The following is a 15,613-nucleotide window of genomic DNA, read 5'->3' as shown; positions in this document are numbered from 1 at the left end:
GAAGGGATGAGGAAAATCACTTAACTTATAATGATTTTATAGACATAGTGGGTCCAGAAAAACTTCAGCCAATAAAAACTGGAAAGAGAGATGAAAATATATCCAATCCAGATGAAGATTTTCAACTTCTGTTGAAAATTTTTAGCAAGTTTGCAATACATGAAAGGAAAGATGACGGAGGAGTGAGCATGGACGATAATAATGACTCCATTGTTAGAGTGGAGTTGGAAGAAAATAGTTATCCAAATGAACCTCCGGACGAAATCTCAGAAGCTCAGTTTAACGAGATGCCAATAATTTTTGACATCGATATTTCCTAGGAATGACGCTACTGAAAATCAATCAGAACTGGATTATAATAATTTCACACGGCCACCTAAACCTTCTCTGAGTAGTGATATGGAATTCATCAATACTCCTTCAGGGCGAAATGAAATAAGAGAGATTGATTCAATCGATAAGTCATAAAAAAAATTCCGATAATTCACCTCCACATATTATTGATGTGATGGAAAATCATAATAACAATAATTGCTCTACCCTACGAAAGCGATCTCCTGCAGAAAGAATCTCAAGTAATTATGATGAAATTAACAGTATTCCACCCATGGAAATGAATGACATCATGAATTCTAAAAGACGAATAGAAGAATTTCTTCAGTGGCAAGACTCCCGAGCGAAAAGAGCAGCGTCAAACGGAAAGGCTTCCCTACGTTATTACATCGAGCGGCTGGAAAACAATACAAGAAAATAAAAAACAGGAGAAACAAAAAAAAAAGAAAAAAAAAAAGAAGAAAAGAAAAAAAGAGGGAGATAAGTGCTGCCATCAAAGCTAAGAAACCAAAAATCGTTAAGAAAAATGAACACGTAAGAAACCATTCTTCGGTGTTACAGTCAAAAGAAAATTGCATTCCAAGTTGTGAGCAGCAGAATTCTCGACAGACAGATCTACCACACAATTCTCCTCCTCAAAATAATAAAATAGTCAATAAAGGACGGTGTTTTTTATGTGTTAGAAATGCCGCTGTATTGAATTTTGCAACTCAGTGCCAGAAATGCACTCGTATGTATCATTTCAATTGTTTCAAAAAACATAATATGTATGAAGAGTTTTTCAGATGTAGTCCATATTCTTCGAAAAATTAAGTTGAATAAATTATAAGGTACTCAGGTACTTTCAGTTGAATGCCTCTTTTTCACTGCCAATCATTGGTACAAAAACGGTGCCAATTATTGCAACAGAGTGCCAATTACTACATGAAACTGAATGTCACTAACTACTGATTTGTGCCAATAACTGATACATTGTAGTTTTTCAAGAAAATTACCATTCTCAACTAAAATATTCCATAATGTGTTTTGGAATAGTATATACATAGAAACTAGAATATTTGATCTACATCTTGAAATGAGAATGGACCAAATAATCGATATAGTTCCTATGGTTGAAGCGATTCGCTGAAGAGAAATACTTGAAGTGCCAATAAGTGGGGCTTTTACCCTATGTTCAAATCAATCAATCAATGAAAATCAATCTGTTCAAGGATTTTAATTATGAAGAAGCAGTTGTTAGATTTAGAATGTATGTTGTCATCATTCCGTCTGTATATAGATTTTATATTTAGTTTATGTGATGTCTGAAATATTTTTAGTTGAATCAAGTTAGTTAGTAAAAAGATTTTTATCACAGTTTTCAAATAAATAGAATTTAAATACGTCAGTAAGACTTTATTTGATGATAAAATTATATCCATCTCATATTTAAAATAGTGGCGACCGTGACAGGACATTTTCGCAATACTAGCAGCGATCTAGATATAGCCTTGAGTATGAAGCAAACGAGTAAGGCACAAATACTATCACTCTTGAGACAATTGGAAGACAAGAGTGATCGAATATTCACTATTGATGAGAACTTCAAGGAGCAGTTATTTTCCGGAAAGTTCAACGATGCCGAAGCTCAACAAGAGTTCGACGATATGGAGTTTTATAGAGCTGAGGTAATCAAATATATATCTGAATGTGAAATCCGATTGGTAGATAATCAAATGCGAGCAGATTGTGGAACCAGTTCACAGATTTCTTATGGTGAAAAAATCTATCGAAAATTCGGATTGCCAAAGTTAGAGCTGACCAAATTCGACGGAAATGTGAAAAGCTGGATCGGGTTCTGGGGAAGGTTAAAAAGATAGACCAGGATGAAGACATCGATTTAGAAGACAAGTTTCAGTATTTGGTGCAGGCAACGGAACTACGATCACCAGCACGGGAACTTGTGGAAAGTTTTCCTCCATCCGGCGCTAAAAAAGCACTTGACCAGTTGAAAGTACGGTTCGCTAGAGACGAATTTCTGATTGAGGTTTATGTGAGAGAGTTGTTGAACCTAGTTATTCAACAGGTAAACAAAAATAAGTCAGGTATGTCATTATCATCTTTATACGATATATTGGAGACTCAATTACGAGCGCTAGAGTCATTAGGTGTGACAACTGAAAAGTATGCTGCAATGCTTTTCCCATTGGTTGAATCCGCATTTTCGAGTGAGTTACTCAAGATTTGGGAAAGACATCGTAGTTCGAAGGTGTAAATAATAATAATAATAATAATGTTTATTTCAAAATGTACAAAAAGATAAACATCCAACAAGTAAAGAAATAAACATAACAAATCACTGAAGCTCACAGAGCTTGTGCGTGATATTTATTAGATTTACATATACAGAGTGATTCAAAAGTACTTTGACAAACTTCAGGAGGTGATTCCTCACAATATTCTAATATGAATTGTCCAAATAAATAAATGTCCGGAAACGTTTTGTTTCCAAGACACAGGATGTTGAATTTTTATTTTTATTTTCGTTTTTTTCAAATAACTTTTGAAATAATTAAACTAAACTTGGTAATGGAGGTTTTTGAGGTGTCGAATTCGAACCTGATGTTCTTATTGATCTTACTCGTAGGGGGCGCCACCTACACGTCTTTTTCTTTTTTAAAGATTCATAACTTTTTTGGGCGTACTTCTAGCACATTTTTCAGTAAAAAAATCGATTCCTCTATCATATCTACGTAAATAAGCTACCCTTGTTACTAGTCGCTGTAAGCAACCGTTTTCTAAATATTTGGACTTGAAAACTTCAAGTCGATTATTTGATAAAATCGATGCATGTTGAAGTTATTACCAATATTTTGCATTTTTCACAAGAATGCTTTGGAAATGAATTTGACGTTTTACTCGTTTGAATAAGAGGTCATTACTGTTGGGTACGTTCTTTTATGACATCCTTAAGCGAAATAGTTATTTTTGTATCAAGGGTGCATAATCAGTAGGTATTTGTTTTAATAACATTTTCAAGAAATGTCAAAATTTTATTTCAGGAAATTTTGAATATGTAGGTAGAATAAACTAAAATAAACGAAACTAAATTGTATTCAAATAAATTGTTGGAAGTGTTCACCTTCAGCGAAGATACAGGCAGTCAGTCGTCAGCACATCAGCCTTCTAGACATACTGAAGAAGTGGAATTTGTAATATGTTTGGATGTCGTAGAACATAAAAAAACAAGCATTCAAGATATTGCAGATAGAACAGATGTTAACCGAGAGAGTGTACGACGTATTTTACACAAAACTAAATTTACGCCTTATAAACCGAAATTTATCAATACCTACATTAAAAGAAAGGGACTTCGATATGCGCTTGTATTTTTCTTTTTGGTTTCAAGGGGAAAAAGAAAAAAATTATCATTTTCCTTATCAAATTTTATGGACAGATGAAGCGACCTTCTCTTCAAATGGCGTTGTGAGCTCGCAAAACTGCAGGTGGTGGGCAAAAGAAAACCCACATTTCGTAATCGAATGTCGAGATTAATATTCGTTTAAGACGAACGTATGGTGTGGCATATTAAACGATCGAATTATAGAACCATACTTTTTTAGACATAATTTAAATTCTGCGGACTACCTACACTTTGTGAATACCGAACTATCTGAAGTTTTGGATAATATGCCCCTTCAAGTAAGAAATGTTGTGTGGTATCAGTGTGATGGTGCACCTATTCATACTACAAGGGTGGTTAAAGAGCGTCTTTTGGAAATATTTAGGGGCAAAGTAATCAGTCGCAATATGTAACACTTTTGGCCGCCTAGATCTCCTGATATAACCCCACTAGATTTCTTCTTGTGGGGTTACTTAAAACAAAAGGTGTATAAGCAAAGATCTTTTCGAGATATAAACCATTTAAAGGCAGTTATTCGAGAATGTGTTGTAAGCACGAAACCCCGTAGTTAAAAGAATGCAGTTAAAGATGTTTTAAAAAGGACAATTGATTGCATTGAACGTGGTGGAAGGCACACCGAAATGTGACTTTTTATTTTGTATTTCTATTGGTATTTACATGATTTAGGCATATGTTTCGATTTGATTTAGTGTTCTTAATTTAAATTATAACTTCATTTTAACAGATGTTTGTTAGAATTTTTTACGGTTTAGTTTTCTAGGCAACAAAATCTAAATTGATTTCTGAAGTAATTTTGTTCATTCATACCTCATAAAAGATATTTAGTAAATGTGAAATTACTTTCGTATAATTCCTTCCCTTAGTTTAATTGCGTTGTAATTTTTCGTAATTAGTAAATCAAAGTTCAACTGTTTGAAAAGTGCAGTAAAGAATAAATTATTGACTTTTCATTGATATTGTTTTTTAATTATGCTTATGTATCAAGCTATTTCGCAAAAAGTAGAAATAAAGTGAAATATTTATCTGTTTTTGAAAACTGCATCAACTTTGCATCATTTTTGGCATAATTTTTTCTGGTGTTTTAAATTTTTGCAAAATAAGTTGTAATAATTGGTAATAAAAATGGTAATAAATTGGCAATTGGTAATAAAAATGCGTTGGAAAGATAAGTTAGGCATAAAGCACTAACTCTGTTGAGGTTTGGCTAAATTTGAGAAATCGGCAAATGTCAAATTTTCGAAAAACTGTTAAAAAACTAAATTTGTACTAGAGAGCTAAAAATTGGTATATGGGTGAAAAATGAAAAAACAATCATCTTTTCTCTTTACCGATTTTCGAAATTTCGAGCAATAACTGCTTTTCTGAACAATTTTTGAAAAAAATGTCAAATTTGACAGGGAAGAAAAATCACTTGATCGGTCATATGCATGTCATTTGGTATCATTTTTAAAACACAACCTAATGGAGATATCAAAAGTTGCTTGAAGAGATGAACAAAAAAAATCCCATTTGATGCGGACTTTATATGTGACACTGTACATACATATACAGGATGTAACTAAATAAGTGTAAAACATTTGAGGAGGTGATTCCTCATCAAAAAAAAAGGATCTTTCATATAAAGAAATTTCATTGGAGCATCCCTTGTTAAGATACAGCCCCTTAAATGGGGTACATAAAATTTGTATAACAATTTTTTTCACAAGCACTAAAAAAGTTGTGTTGTGTTGTGAGTTTTGTTATTAATAAATTAGTTTTGTTTATTACCTTTAATAGTTTAATGCAGGCACTAACTACAAAATAACAAATCCAGTTCGCATTTATGACGATGTATCTCTGTAGTTGTTCGTAAAATAATGTTTTGCTGCGAACTGGTTTCTTTTGGGCAAAAAACCCAAGAGACTTTTTTTGTTTAGAATGAAACAGGCTATCGAAAGTAAATTTTTAAATGGTAAACAAATAATAAGACAAAAAGTTACATTGGAAATTAATTTTAGGGGTTGCGTTTTCCACCCCTTACAACCATGAGATACACCAAATAAATTACTGGCTAAGTGTCTTTTTGGTAGTACAAAACGTCAGGTTAATTTCAATATTGTAACTTCTTCAGTGCTTGTGAAAAAATGTTTTATACAAATTGTATGTACCCCCTTTAAGAGGCTGTATCTTAACAAGGGGTGCTCCAATGAAGTTTCTTTATATGAAAGATCCTATCTTTTTTCGATGAGGAATCACCTCCTTAAATGTTTTACACTTATTCAGTTACACCCTGTATATGCATACACGCATATACACACATATACATGCATCCACCCAAAAGATAGTGAACAAATCAAAAAGTTTTGTTTCTTCGAAAAGCTCGTTGGTTGGATAGGTATACTTTTATTTATACATTATTTTTAGGAAATATTTTTGAAGTACTTGCAGATTTCTTAGATGGATATCTGCAGTTCCCCCCCAAGCTACTATTCCATAGGTCAGATGACTTGCTACAAGAGCATAGTAAAGGATTTTGAGATGTTCTATATCTAGTATGTCTGACAGAATTTTGAATCTTGGTAAAGTAGATCTCACTTTTTTACAGACATTCATAATTTGCTTATTCCACTTCAGATAGCTGTCAATGTATACTCCTAGATATTTACAATGTTCGGTGGACCGTATGGTGACATCGGAATCATCTGTATAGAGATTGATAATGTTCGGAAATCTGGTTGCTTATTTTTATTGCAAGAAAATGGGATAAAGTAAGTTTTTTCGAAATTAACTGTTATTAGTCTATTGTTAAACCATGCAAATATATCTTGAAGATCTGTTTCAACTTTGCATTTTAAATCTGTCCAATTTGTTCCTCTATACAAAATTGCGGTATCGTCCGCAAAACTGATTATTTGCCCTTTGGTTTCCAACGAAAATAAATCATTAACATATAGATTAAACAGTATAGGTCCCAACACTGTGCCTTGAGGTACTCCGTATTCAACATTTTTGAATTCACTAATCGTTTCTCTTATTTTCACACATTGTTGTCTTTTACTCAGGTAATCAGAAAATAATTTTAGTGGAGTTCCACGAATGCCAGTCCTCTCTAGTACTTGTAATAATTTAATGTGATTCACAATGTCGAAGGCTTTTGTTAAATCAATGAAGATACAAAGTGCTGGTTGGGTGTCATTTAGTGATCGATATATTTCTGATGTGATTTTAATCAATGCATCTTCAGTCGATCGACCTTCTCTGAATCCAAATTGATTTTCAGATATAATATTATATTTATTGAGGTAGTTGACTAGTCTTTTCTTCAGAATTTTCTCCATGATTTTTGATAAATTCGTTAATAAAGATATGGGACGATAGTTTTCCATGTTCAATTTATCACCCTTTTTGTATAGGGGTTTGATGACCGCTATTTTGAATTTCTCCGGGAAACTTCCTACTGCAAATGACCGATTTTATTATACTTTTCAGTGGGCAAGATATTTCGTTAGCAATATATTTGAGTGTTTCGGATTGAATGTTATCGATACCGGGAGCTTTCTTCGGTTTCAGGCTATTTATGGTTTCAATTATTTCGGTTTCTTTCGTTTCACTGAGGAAGAATGAATTCATGCATAGTCAAAATGAAAAAGATACTTTTGCTTCTGATAACTATCTTACAATGTTGTTAGATTTCTTGAGAACCGAAAAGTGGAATCAGAAGAAAGAATAAATTTGGCAAAAACAAGTTTCGGAATTGAAAAGGAGCAGCTGAAACATAATAGTAAGGGAAAACGTTTACTGCAAGGTGAGCCAGAACTCTATTCTACGGCAGCAATGAATACAGTTAATACAAAAGATTCCTCCAAAGGTAATAAACCAAACTGTATATTTTGTAATAATAGTACCCAGGCAAGTCAAAATTGTTTTGCTGCACAAAAACTTTCTTTGGAAGAGAGAAAAGCAAAAGTTGTGGAAAAGAAAGGTTGCTTTTCTTGTTTGAGAACCAATCATATCAGCAAAAATTGCAAAGCGTTTGTAAAATGTTTAATGTGCGCGCGGAAACATTTTCCAATAATGTGCTGTTATTTAAATTCGAAAAGATTCAACCAGATGAAAATTCCAAACAAAAATTGGAAAATTTTTTGACAAGTAATTTTTCAACTGACACACTCTTACAAACTGTCATTGTCAAAGTGACAAATAATTATAAACATAAACTTGTCAGGGCTTTGCTGGATTCCGGTTCCCAAAGATCATATATTTCATCGAAATGTGCAAAAGATTTAAATTTTAAGCCATCAGGAAAGGGAAATATTATACAAGGTGTTTTTGGTGGGTTTGAATCATCTCCTTATCTCCATAATATATACGATATCGCAATAAGTGACGTTAAAAATGACTTTTCTTGCAAATTATCAGTATCGGAACAGAAAAAGATATGAATTGAAGAGGTTATATTTTTAGGAGTGATTAATTTTTGGGAAAGAAAGTTTTTGGCATTCTACTACTCCATTTTTTGATACAAAAAAACATCCTTGTTTTTTTTGTATCAAGATGGAGTAGTAGAAAGCCAAAAACTTTCTTTCCCAAGAAAAAGATATGTAATTACATACCTAGATTGCGAAATTTAGCTGTTATAGACTATCTGAAGAATAACAACATTATTTTAAGTGATATCAGTATAAATAAGCCTCCACAAGAAATTGAATTATTGCTAGGGGCAAAAATATCTGCCCTTAGCAGATATTTTTGGAAATTTAATTACAGGGCATATTGAAACTTTGAATAATGGACTTGTTGCCATAGAAACACATCTTGGATGGACTATAATGGGACAATAAGTCCATAATACAAGTAACAATCTTATTTTTCCGGTTTTACTGATTTTTCTATTGCTGATTTGTGGAAATTTGATGTTTTGGGTATAAAAGACCCCGCAAATACCACACCAAAAGAAATAATTGATTTTGAAACGAAAAAGTATTTTAAAGAAACGGTTTTGCAGACAGAACTTAGATATCAAGTAAATCTTCCTTGGAAAGAAGGTCATCCGAAACTTTCTAACAACAAAGAAATAGCTGAAGCAAGATTATTGTCTTCAAAAAAAAGTTAAGTAGTTTAGGATAATTTGTAGATTATAGAAAGGTTTTTGCAAGAATGGAAATCATTAGGTATTATATAAGAAGTTAGGGAAGATTCAATTGATAGTAGGCCAAGTCACTATTTACCTCATCGTGCCGTTATTAAAGAAAATAGTATAACCACTAAATTTAGGCTGGTATTCGACGCATCAACGGAAATTCACTAAATAAATACATGTTTGGAAAAATATATCATAACTGAGGCGATTTATAGCGAGAAGAGAAAGAGTTTCATTTATATATTCTGACAACGGGACAAATTTTATTGGAGCAAAACACTATTTGAAAAAGATAGATTGGAATGAAGTTATGGACTACTCTATACAGTTAAAAAAATCAAATGGCATCAGAATCCTCCAACAGCCGCTTGGTGGGGCGGTTGGTAGGAACGCATGGTCAGAGTAATTAAGGAATTACTTCGTAGAAACTTAATGAAAGCAACTTTAACTTATGAAGAATTGATGACGACTTTATGCGATTGTGAAGCCATAATTAATGCAAAGCCTTTAACTTATATTTCGGAAGAAGATAATTTAAAACCTCTCAGCCCTTCTATGTTTATTTCGGATATATCTACCAGTGAAACTCCAGATTTCGATATCATAGACAGACATCATTTAGTGAAACGACATAGATACCTGCAAAAGATAAGAGATGGACTCAGCCGATTCAGAAAGGAGTATCAGTTTTAGTCCGTCCCTGGAAATAAGAGACAAACTCATTCAATCTTATTAATACAATAGAATTGAAAGTCCCCTCTTTTAACTTATTGACGGAATAAGGAATCAAATTTGTATGAAAAGGAATCATTTCAAGTACCTACTGTTTGATAAAAAAGGCAATGGTGTGCGTCACTCGCCGCAGAGAGGGCACTATATACTTTTTTAAGAAAGGGGAGCTTGTGACCGATCCTTCGCTCGAAATATATTTCAATTCTCTACACAACGACTTTTTCTGTTTCGAATTTGGGTGACCAATTGCGGAGTTATTAGTGTATGAATTAGAGATATATATATATATATATATATATATATATATATATATATATATATATATATATATATATATTCTGTATATATATATATATATATATATATATATATATATATATATTTGTATATATATATATATATATATATATATATATATATATATATATATATATATATATATACAGAAGCGATCCTCATTCACGCTGAGGCTGGCCGTAATTTTCATGAAGCAGAAAGGCATTCAATATAAGATTTCCTAATAATTCGATCTGCCGAACATAACACAGAAAATTGGTAAAATATTTTCAACGAACTGAAAGTTCAGCTAGAGCTATAGGAGTTCAAAGAAACCAATGATATTACATTATCGAAATGAAGGTGAACCTGCCAGAAGAATGCATTTTTGTGTGTTAATATGTTAAATAATTTGTTATGTTAAAATATGTTTTTTCGACAACCCTCAGTACCTAGTCGAAACTTGTGCGAGCTAAGGTCTAACGAGGTCTTACCTTTTAACGTGTGATTCCTAACACGGGTTGGACGACAGCAAGTGAAAATCGATCATTCAGTTTGCGGCTTGAACCACCGACTCACAAATCAGTCGATTGAGAGAGTGAACAAAGCAACCACGTCACCACCCGGCTATGTCCGAACGATTTTTTGAAAATCAAAATTGCATAAAAAGTATTTGTTATAGTAATGAATACACTTTCTTCATAAACTGAAATTTCAAATGTCAAAATGTGCGATATTAATACATAAACCCACATATTTTTCGAAGGTTCAGTCAAACTAATGAGAAAATAAATATCTGGGTCGGAATATTGGGATATCATATTATTATTCCCATATATCTAGAGGAAAATCTGACTGGTGATTCATATTTGGAAATTCTTCAAAACGTCTTTCACTCACGGATTCAAGAAGTTTTGGTCAGATGAATTCAGAAATCCAGTTGTTTTCCAATAAGATAGTGCGCTCCCACACTGTATTGTACAGTTCATCTCCTGATTTATAAAACTTGATTTATAAAACACGCGTTTACAGTTTTGCAGTTCTGGTGGTTCACACAACGTTCGAAAGGAGAATTTCTTATAATCGATGGGGCCAAAACCAACGTTAACGGCTGTGTACAAACCATTTTCTTCTTCTTAATAACGCCAAACCTAAGATTAGCGTTATAAATTCGAATTTATTGAGTCGTATCAACATCTGCTTCCAAAAATGAGATAATTCAATGACATGAAAATGAACTAATGAGTTAGAAAGTGAATTGAGGAAGTGAATTAAGGGGTTAAGGCCTTGTAGACTGATTTACTTGATGCAAGTGGTGGATGAATGAAATAAGACCGTAAAAGATTTGATTCAATAACATATTTTTCCAGAAGGTGCTATATTCAAGTAACACTTTATTGTAATATTTCCACTGTACAGTTTACAAAACCGCAACACGTGTTTCACTAGATAATACCTTCCTCAGGTGTATCAATTCTGGCTGAATTCAACCTAATTAGTTCTACAATATAATATATTGAATTATACGACCTTCTACTTACCAAATGACTAATTGATTTTAGCTGAATTTAGGTGAAAAGTAATAAAAAATTCAAACATAAAGGAAATTTCGCAGACTCATTGAACGGACAGGCAATGAATTAGTTATCAATTTTCATCTTAGAAAACAGATTTAATAAAGGAGAATTTGATCATTCAATGAATTTTCAGAACTCTCAAATCTATTAATTTTCAAGGATACCAAAAGACTGAGTTTCAAACCTTTCTCTTCCAAAGGTAACACGTCATAGTCATGGTTGAACTCCTGCCTATCTGACAAAAGTTGGTTTGCAAATGTGCAATTGGTCTTCGAACTCAGAAACTATAATTGTGTTCTTCTACTCTTAGGGAAAAGGTTCTGTCAGTTCAACCAATGTGAATTTTTGTTTTTATCATATATATATATATATATATATATATATATATATATATATATATATATATATATATATATATACAGAAGCGATCCTCATTCACGCTGAGGCTGGCCGTAATTTTCATGAAGCAGAAAGGCATTCAATATAAGATTTCCTAATAATTCGATCTGCCGAACATAACACAGAAAATTGGTAAAATATTTTCAACGAACTGAAAGTTCAGCTAGAGCTATAGGAGTTCAAAGAAACCAATGATATTACATTATCGAAATGAAGGTGAACCTGCCAGAAGAATGCATTTTTGTGTGTTAATATGTTAAATAATTTGTTATGTTAAAATATGTTTTTTCGACAACCCTCAGTACCTAGTCGAAACTTGTGCGAGCTAAGGTCTAACGAGGTCTTACCTTTTAACGTGTGATTCCTAACACGGGTTGGACGACAGCAAGTGAAAATCGATCATTCAGTTTGCGGCTTGAACCACCGACTCACAAATCAGTCGATTGAGAGAGTGAACAAAGCAACCACGTCACCACCCGGCTATGTCCGAACGATTTTTTGAAAATCAAAATTGCATAAAAAGTATTTGTTATAGTAATGAATACACTTTCTTCATAAACTGAAATTTCAAATGTCAAAATGTGCGATATTAATACATAAACCCACATATTTTTCGAAGGTTCAGTCAAACTAATGAGAAAATAAATATCTGGGTCGGAATATTGGGATATCATATTATTATTCCCATATATCTAGAGGAAAATCTGACTGGTGATTCATATTTGGAAATTCTTCAAAACGTCTTTCACTCACGGATTCAAGAAGTTTTGGTCAGATGAATTCAGAAATCCAGTTGTTTTCCAATAAGATAGTGCGCTCCCACACTGTATTGTACAGTTCATCTCCTGATTTATAAAACTTGATTTATAAAACACGCGTTTACAGTTTTGCAGTTCTGGTGGTTCACACAACGTTCGAAAGGAGAATTTCTTATAATCGATGGGGCCAAAACCAACGTTAACGGCTGTGTACAAACCATTTTCTTCTTCTTAATAACGCCAAACCTAAGATTAGCGTTATAAATTCGAATTTATTGAGTCGTATCAACATCTGCTTCCAAAAATGAGATAATTCAATGACATGAAAATGAACTAATGAGTTAGAAAGTGAATTGAGGAAGTGAATTAAGGGGTTAAGGCCTTGTAGACTGATTTACTTGATGCAAGTGGTGGATGAATGAAATAAGACCGTAAAAGATTTGATTCAATAACATATTTTTCCAGAAGGTGCTATATTCAAGTAACACTTTATTGTAATATTTCCACTGTACAGTTTACAAAACCGCAACACGTGTTTCACTAGATAATACCTTCCTCAGGTGTATCAATTCTGGCTGAATTCAACCTAATTAGTTCTACAATATAATATATTGAATTATACGACCTTCTACTTACCAAATGACTAATTGATTTTAGCTGAATTTAGGTGAAAAGTAATAAAAAATTCAAACATAAAGGAAATTTCGCAGACTCATTGAACGGACAGGCAATGAATTAGTTATCAATTTTCATCTTAGAAAACAGATTTAATAAAGGAGAATTTGATCATTCAATGAATTTTCAGAACTCTCAAATCTATTAATTTTCAAGGATACCAAAAGACTGAGTTTCAAACCTTTCTCTTCCAAAGGTAACACGTCATAGTCATGGTTGAACTCCTGCCTATCTGACAAAAGTTGGTTTGCAAATGTGCAATTGGTCTTCGAACTCAGAAACTATAATTGTGTTCTTCTACTCTTAGGGAAAAGGTTCTGTCAGTTCAACCAATGTGAATTTTTGTTTTTATCATTATTGATAACTTAGCCTGAATTACTATTTGTTATGCGAGCCAAATTCAAATGCTTCTTATTTTAAAAAACGCACGATGTTAATTGTGGGTTCGTCAAAGTATGTCCTTATACGCTTACCATAGTATCATTGAAGTGAAAGAAACCTGGTAATGGCTTGTTCTCGTAATTTTTCGGAAAGAATGGAGTCGATAATGTCTATTTTGTTACCATTGTTGATAGCAAATTGTTCGATAAAACTCAGTTCGCAGATAGTCAAATGAGTTATGTTGGCAATGATGGCAGATAGAAAACGGGTTTTACGAAGATAGAGTAACACTTGAACACTTCATGATTCAGACTTTCAAATGTGAATTCAGCATATCAGCCATTTCAGGATATAGGCCTTTCAGCAATAGAAAGCTTTGGAATTGTACTTTCCTTTATGACCACCTCCACTCCCCGAAAATCAGTAAACAGTAGTAGTTCGAGCTGCAACTAGGATATTGTTCCTGATCATTTGAAAATAGTGGGGATTCTCCGAAAGGAACATTGAGTGACGGGAGTAAAGACTTCACTCGGTTCACAGAAGCCCCCAATTACTGAATGATATAAACTTCAATTCATCGTCGTTACGGCTTGTATAACTAACGTGCCTCTGAAACATATCATTTTATCTACAGTTAAAGTTCAATCCATCCTTTATGGAGTTATGAAACCCCATTAAGAACTTATATACTAACAATAATATGTCTTTTCTGAACTGGAGGACTATTTTGAGAAATATTTTGACATCTAATTACAACTAACGAAAGTTTTTATTTTACATGCTGAGATTACGATATATCCCTGAAAAATTCACATGAGTGTAGAATTTGATAGTTGTTAATCATCTTGTTAATAGTTCTGCTCAATCGAGTAGGCTGCTGTTTCTAATCTCTAGTGGAAATTAAGAGACTGGCAACTGCTAGTGGGCAATGGCAACACTGAAATAACCCGTATTTGAGTTTTTCACATATTCACAAATCTAGTAATCTAGCTTACTTTTAATAATTAATATTGATTTCCTCAACGTAACGGATTTGTAACCAATTTATTTCGCCAGCTTCCATTTGTTAGGTACCTATTAAAGGAAACAAATTACTAGACAATGGAAGATACTACAACCGACATAGTTATTAAATATCTTACAAGTGCACTTTTTGCGGTAGTTGGTTGTCAATTCCACCGGTAATGACGGTTTTTGATGATGGTGGTATAGGCCACCAGTGTGGAAGATGCAAACACATCAAATGCAGTATTTCTATAAGAAACACAATTTTTGAGAATGTAGCCAAGCATTTGAAATTTCCTTGTATTTATGAAAATTGCAAAAAAATATTCCATGGAAAGAAGTGGATACACATGAAAAAAGGTGCCCTTACAAAAAAATCAAATGCCCTCTTTACTATGAAGATTGTGAAGAACATATTGAAATTAGTCAATTCAAAAGTCACATGCAGATGATCCATAAGAAAAATGTCTACTTTAAGGAAATAGTTGTGGAGATGATCAATGCAGTATCAACACAAGTGTGTTTACTAATTGTTGATAGTCTACAGTTTCCTATTTTATTATCTGAAGACCAAATATGTGCTACCTCATTACAATCCATGGATGAGAATTTTTGTTATTATTTGAGGTTCAGCAGTTTTGTTAATCCATCTATTTCTGTCGCATATGAGAATATAGCCATCAATGACTATTATGAACAAGAAAGCTGTTTTAAATGTTTGAAGAAAACGTGTACTATGAGGATTCATCCAAATGCCAAAAAAATACACATGGCACAAACAGAAATGAATCAGAGAATACACCATATACACCGTTTGGTATCCCTAAAAATGCACTGCGCAGTATCCCTACTGATAGATGGAATCAATTTGAGGATCCTACATGTATCGTCAATAATATTGTAACTGCACCGGATTATTGCAGCGATAGAAAAGAAAATAGTTCTAGTGATATTA

The sequence above is a fragment of the Leptinotarsa decemlineata genome, unplaced genomic scaffold (assembly GCF_025532065.1).
Source record: "Leptinotarsa decemlineata unplaced genomic scaffold, Ldec_3_MD MMD2_tig00001719_RagTag_RagTag, whole genome shotgun sequence".
Lineage (NCBI taxonomy): Eukaryota > Metazoa > Arthropoda > Insecta > Coleoptera > Chrysomelidae > Leptinotarsa > Leptinotarsa decemlineata.
Note: the sequence above shows the minus strand (reverse complement) of the source record.